Below are 7,651 nucleotides of genomic sequence, written 5' to 3' on the forward strand. Positions count from 1 at the left end.
GAAACACGGAACAGCTGCCGCCACACGCCCACTTAAGTATCTGTCTCCGCTATTCTCTTGCCGCCCTCCCAGAAATGCGGCGTCAACACTTTTGGGCCAATGACAACAGATCGCCGATAATATTGGCAGCCACCCCCTCTACCCCTTTGCCCAGCAGCCTGTCAGTGTTTAACTTTCATAGCCGGCTTACACCTAATCCACCCACTGCTCCTAATGGACACCCGATATACCAAGCGCTGATTGCAGCGTTCTCAATTCTCAATTGTCAACTTCCGGTCGCCGTTCAATGCCGTCGCTTCCGCTTGCTCTGCTTGCTCAGCTACGTGTGCCTGGACACCATTTCTTTGCCAGCTTCTTTAAAGTGGAAACAAGCTGTTCTGACAGCAGCAGAAGGGTTTACAGGCACACAGCGAACTACTAACCACAAACCGACTGAGAACTGAGAACTGCCCTCACATTAGCAACGAAACAATCATACGCCGCATTGTTCAACACATTCCTCACACCTGGGTGAGGCGAAGAGTGACGGCATCTGTTGTATATATTCGAGTGTGTCCACGTTCAAAAATGAAAAATGTTGCATATCACAAATGAGAATAACTGGGACGAGGATTGAGGAGGCGAACTTTAAACTGCGGGCCTTTTTCTGTTGGCCCACAGTGGATCAGAGTGCGTCCCAGTGACAGTTCCCAGTTGCTGCCTGGAGCAGATAGCTGCCATGGAATGAGTTGAGGCGGGCTGAAGGCCTGGTTGGTTGGATGACTGCTTGTCTGCTTGTCTGGTTTGTTGATTGTTTGCTTCTGCTTCTGCTTCTGCCTTTGCATCAGCATCAGCTTCTGCTCTTTGGTTTCGTTTCGTTTCGTTTGCAGGGCTAAATTTACCGCTAAGCATTTGCCAACGGCAGCGACGACGACTGCACAAAGGACAAAGGACAAGAGACTGCTGTGATGCTGGCCAGGATCATGGGGGTCACTGTAATCATAACGGTAATGTTGACGTTGTGTTGTATGTTGTGTGTTGTGTGCTGTGTGTTGTGTGTTCTGTGTGTATCTTCCATCTGTGGCAGTGGCAGTGAGTGTGGAGCAACGCATTTCAAAAACCAAAAACTAAATACAAAAAAGAAATGCAGGACGCTCGCCAAATTACTGAAATCATGTTAGGGGCACATACAGGGTGCCTCTGCTGTGCCTCTGCTGTGGCTCTTCGGGTTATCTAAGGGAGTTATCCATAATTTGCCTCTTTCTTGAATTGTGCCCAGCAATTTTGGCAGTCGAATAAAAGCAATTGACTGAAGTTGCCGCCGTTTGCTGCTTTCTAGTGTTGTTGTGGCTGCTTTCTGTTTGTGCTGCTGATTTGCAGTGGTTCATCTAAGAAACTGCGGCGTCAGCTGCACTGCCAGCGTCGCTGCTGCTGCGCTGTTGGCCGCAAAGTGGACAACTAAGCATCTCTCGACAGTTTTTATGATATTTCGCTTGTGTTTTGCTGCTGTTTGCTTTGCAATTATTTCCCCTGTGGACTTTAACAGACGACAGCAGAAGCAGTTTTTCGCTGTTGTCGCTATTTTCGAGGGTTGCTGTTAACTGAGTGCTGCCACAGTCCGCCCGCTCGCCCGCACACCCCCCGCTGCCAAACAGAGACACATTGCACGCTTCGCTGAGTCGCATTAGTTGCGAGCATTATCATCCACAATGCCACAACGGCTTCCACAGCGTGTAGAGTTTGCGCATCGTTAACACTGACAATCCCCTTCACGACACCCCCTCCACCCCTCTCTCCATCTCGCTCGCTCTCTCTCTCTCTCTCCTAAGCCCACACCCTTGACTGTTAATCCCACGGCAGTTTTGACAGTCGCAAGTTAGACAAACAACTGACAGTCCCAGGCGGCAACTTATCACTTTCCACCTAATTGATATCAGTTCCAGTTTCAGTTGCAAAAACTTTCCCTTCTTCCTGCCCCCTGCTGCTGCTGCTGCTTGTGTTCCTGAAGTGCAGGTCATGTAAATCCGCTTAAAGCAAAGTGAACTCATAAATTATTGATTTGATTATGTCACCCCGTGTGACCGACCCAAGCTAGGCCATTTGCCAGACACCAGCTGCTGCTGCTGCTGCTGCTGCTGTTGGCCCGAAAAGAATTTCAGCCTTTGCCTTTCGCTCTCAAGCATTTATAAAGGATCAACAAGCGATTATGTCCTGCTGGCACTCAATTGTCCAGCTGAAGTGTGCACCAGCAGCAAAGTGCTGACGGATTAGCTGGCATATCACCAGCAATAGCTGTTTATATATATCAGTATCTGTATATCTATCCGTATCTGTATCTGGGGTATGGTTGAATGTAGCCGTAACTCGAATTGGTTTTTCTACCTGCGGCTTTTGACTGCATTATAAATGATGACTGGCATTTACATGCATAGCTGCCAGAGCTCAGCTATTTATAGCCATGACCAAAACTAACACTTGAAAAAAACATTGTATGTATTTTTCGAGTGTAATAAATTGACCTGAAAAAGTTGGTCAGAGCAAAGAGTTATGCAGCTAAATGACCATTTTCGGGCATTAAGTTGAAAATGAAAACAATGTGAATACAATTTTTAGTTTTTCAATTGATAACTCCATTTAAAATAAAAAAAAGCAATTTAAAAATATTTGAAAATAATAATTTAAGGACAAAATCTTTTTTATTTAAATAATTAAAGATACAATAAAAAAAGAAATATAATAAATATTAATTATTGTATATTATTAGGTTAAGCTAGAAATTTCCTTGATTTGAGTCTGGCATTGTCTGCACACGAATAAGATTTTTAATCGATATACTTAAGAGCAGTCAATTCTCAGATATTCCAGAGATAACCGATATCATTATGCGACAACTTCGTGTTACTCTACAGCTCCATCAAAAGGCTGGCATATCCTCTGCTAACTCCCGAGATATTAATCTATGAATCTCAACAGTTCAATTATGAAACCATTCAATATTATCATTTATTCACATCATGGCAATTTTAAATCGATACACACATGTACATATATGTGGTTGTTGCCAGGCTTTACCTTGCTCGTTGATTTTTATCTAGATTTTCTCGTATTTCGTTTCTTCATTTTGGTCTCCATTTATCTTGTTGACCCCTTTTTTTTTGTGTGCGGAATGCATCAAGCTGAGCGACCTGTCCGGCCTCAACTGGTTACCAGGTTAGCCACTTTATGTGGTAACTTGATTTGATTTCATTTATTTTTCTATTTTGTGCATTTCTCTGACAATATTGTGAGCCATTTGTGTGCCTGCCACGTCATCGCCATCGCCATCGCCATCGCCATCGTCATCGTCAGCATCAGCATCAGCAGCAGGATCGTGTGGAGCGTGCCTTCACCTGAAGATTTCTATCTGATTGACGGACTCCCCTTGGCCCGTTGAAACGATGGTAATTAAAGTGCTGCCGTCGGCTCATGCATATTTTCGAGTCACATACCTTGAGTTCGTCTAGCAAGCAAACGAACGTGTTAATCATTTGGTCGTGGCGCACGTGTCGTTCTGGTTTCTATGGGTCATTTGATGGGCAAAAACCCCTGCCACACTGCCACACACACAATGTGACATTTGTACACACGCGCATACAGCATGGAGTCAGAGAGTGTCCTCAGCCAGTGCTTTTGGCTTTTGGCTTTTATTTATTTGTTTGCCTTTTGTTGACAGCAATTTAAACGCTTCAATGGACTCGCAGCCTGACGGAGCGCAAAAGGGTTCGCAGCGCAAACAAGTTTCACCTCGTAAATTAATTTCACTCGCCCAAAAACACAACACAAGATACAAATTACAAGAAGGAGGGCGAAGACTGACTGGTTGTCTGCCCAAGACACAAGAACGGTGGGCGACACCATCCACAGTCCCACCCACAATTTCAAGGCCAAAAATCAGCTTTACAATGTGCTTTTGACTTTTGGAATTTCAACGCGGCTTTTTCATTAATTACGACAATTTCATAACGACAAATGAAATTGGTATATTAAAACCGGACTTAATTTGCAATTAAAATTGATTGTATAATTTTGTATGCGCTGCTTTACATACATTTTGGCTCACCTTCAGCTTTGCTGTGAATAAATATTATTTATTTGGCCACATCTAATTTGCATTTGTCCATCGCATAAAAGTGCAATAATGTAAAAGCTTATTTTTGTTTCGAATAGAGCATGGATTAAGCTAATCCTAAAGCAATATTTATTATAAAATATATAATAATAAATAGTCAATTTTTTGTTGTATGTAAAACAGTTGAGAACAGAAATAGCTTTAGTGGAAAATTAATTTGTATACTCAGAAATATTTCAAATTTCAGGCGCTGACTTTTAAAGGCTCCATAATTTATATTCATCAAAGTTTTTACTTTTTGTTTACAATAAATTTGTGGAAAGTCAAGTGGGAAACCTTTAACTCATATCAGACTAAACATTTGGTGAATGTACACGAATATATGTATATAGAATATTTATGTATTGTATGTCTGTTTTGGGCACGGAAATCGTTTATCTTTTCCATTTGCGCCGTTTCTTAGCCAACTTGAGTCCTTTTAGGCAGCCACTTTGCCAAAAGTTGATTTATGCCTCACTGGCTGCCTGATTTTCATATGTGGCTTTACCACGCACAACAACACAGCCTTTTCCAGACGATATCCTGCTGCCAACGCTGCTCCTGCTCCGGCTACTCCTCCTTTTGTCATTGTTTGTTGCCACCCGCTGCGACGTGCGGCGTCAAAGGGACATGTGATTCAATTTGCTTCGATTAGAAATTTCGATTGCAAGTGTGCTCGTGGGCAGAGAGGGCGATTGAGAGAGAGACAGAGAGAGAGAGAGAGAGAGAGAGAGAGAGAGAGAGAGTGGCAACTCGACTCTGTCATGCTTGACAGATTTATAGAAGTCAGCCCAAAAATTAAAATGGCTGGCGCTCATCAAGTTCCGCCACAGACTCAAACCGACAGCAGCAGCTGTTGCTGTGGCATGTGGCAAAGCTCGCGCTCGCCTCCCTCCCATTTGTATATTCACATTCGCATTCACATTCACATTCGCATTTGTATTTGTATTTGTATTTGTATATTAGGCGCTGCCTACAGCTTGATATCCGGTGTGACGCCGGTACCAAGTTTGTCGACGCGACAACGGCGACGAGACGTGCGTCCTCTGCGGCAGATTGGGAACTCGGAACCCAGTTTCAGACACGCAACTGTCACGTTCTCTTCTCCAAATGCTGTCAACTTTATTGGCCCAGCTGCTGCTCTGGCTGTTGCTGTTGATGTTGCTTCTGTGGCTCTTGCCCAGTCGCCTCTGTCAGTCTGTGCACCAAAAAGTTTCGGAACAACATCTTTTTTATACCCTAGCAACGACTATTTCTATGTCGTTGCCCAAAGTGAAAGTGGCTACACAAATTTTAGTGTTATATGTTGAAGAGTTTCAAACTGCAAAGCTAACTGCAAACGGACGCTGTGAATCTCTCCCTGGCGTCAATATCGGTGTATATAAACCATAAATAGAAAAACAATATCAACAAGAGTTCACCCAACAACAGCATATATAATATCTGTGTACATAAATATTGTTTTATCAATAAACCGACATTAAAATACATTTTATTAAAACTGGCACAAACAACAAAAGAGATACTTAAGACCGGGACCAGTTAGATATAACAAACTTTAGTTATTTATATCCTGATTTATCTTTCTTAGTTTTTGGCCTGATTGCGTTCCTTTCTGCGTTTGCCTAATTCACAGATTAATGATATCCTTTATTTCATTTTTGAGATTTAAAATTGTAATTTGATAAAATAATATACTAGAAATGAATTGATTTATTTAATTTAGCAAGTTTAAATTTAAAATTAATTAAATGATTAATAATAGGTAAGCAAGTAAGCTGTAAAGGGTATTTAATATTCACCACCGAGTTAATTGTTTTTCCCATTTTTTCCTTCTTTTTTTTTTAGTCCTACTCGCCATATGGAGTACGTGCATCCATTTCCCAATCCGCTGTCAATCAATTTGGCGAACGGCGCTAACGCGACTCTCGTTGACCATGAACACTTTTCCAACCCGCGCCGCTCCCCACAGAACAGCGCGTTGCACGCAGGGCCCTTCGGGCATGCGGCAAGGCCGTTATACGCTCAGCGGACAATTGAAAAATTAACAGTATTTATTTATGATGAACAATGGGCAGCATCCACATCATCCACGACCCAACAAGGGGTAAATGTGTGCGTGTCGCGCATGCAAAATGCCCTCAATCCGGCCAATTCCTTAATTGCCGCGGAAATTGCGAATGGAATGGACGTCAGGACAGTCAGCAGGCAAATTTTTGGGAGCGTACAACTGAAACCAGCCAGCTACGAATATCAGGAAAATTCAAAAGAAACGTAGCGAAAATCAATGTAAAAATTATAGCGCGTTAAAGGCATAAATAAAACGGGGGGCAAACCAAAGGCAAATAGGCAAAAAATACAACAAAAAGACAAGCAAGAAAAATATGTAAAAAGGCAAATCAAATGGTAAATGCTGCAAGCAGCGTAATCAAAGGCATTGAGCCGGTCATTTATTTAATTTTTTCGCACGATTTCAACATTTGCCGCAGGGACACACAAAAGCACACACACACACACACACATGCACAGGACTCGGACGGAGGACCTCGCCTTAATAGAAACATCAGTTAAATGACCGCAAAAGACAAGCAGAAAGGGGAGTTGGCTAAGTGCGGTGGAGTGCAAGGACTGCTATGCAAATAAAACTGTTGGCGCTGTCAGGCACTTTAGGGGTGTTTCACACAGACACACACACACACACACACACTGAGAAACACAACACACTTGTAAATGTAAATAAAACAAGCTGGAGAAGTGGAGTCCAACTGCTTACACAGAACTTCAATTATAAACGAGACGGACTTGGGCTTCTTATCGATCAATCAAATATATATAAATATATATATATATATATATATATGTATAAATATGTATATACTATTTGTGCTTGCAGATGTCTTCTTTAATAAGTCACACGATTTGTGACAAAGTAAGAATTCCCTCTGCAAGTGTATTATAAAAACATGAGCCAATTTACTTTGTTGCTTTTGATGCCCCTTAAAGGTGCCCAATGTAGGGGCAAATTATGCCACAACCCCAGCAGCTGCCTGCTGTGTGCAAAGAGCTAAGTTACTCAGAACACAAACATATCCCCACAAATATATGCAAATGTGCAGAAAATGTATCGAATTTCAAAGCAAAAACTGCAAAATAATTTGTACGAAAGCAATCAAAAATAAAGGCGACAACTGAGCGAATGCCAAATGTTTGTGAAGTGCTTTTGGCCTGGCTTTCACTTAACAGCACACAACAAATTGTTCCAGCTGTTACTGTTAATATTACAATCCACACAGAACACACACACACACACACACACACACACACAGCAGGGGAAATAATTGCAAAGCAAACAGCAGCAAAACACAAGCGAAATATAATAAAAACTGTCGCGAGTTGAGTTTCCCTGAGTTTTCCGATAACGCCGACAGCAGCAGAAGCAGCGACGCTGGCAGCGCAACTGGCGTCGCAGTCAACTTAGATGAAAAGACAACAGCAACAACAAACGGCGGCAACTTCAGTCAATTG

Source organism: Drosophila grimshawi, unplaced genomic scaffold, assembly GCF_018153295.1.
Source record: "Drosophila grimshawi isolate 15287-2541.00 unplaced genomic scaffold, ASM1815329v1 contig_311, whole genome shotgun sequence".
Lineage (NCBI taxonomy): Eukaryota > Metazoa > Arthropoda > Insecta > Diptera > Drosophilidae > Drosophila > Drosophila grimshawi.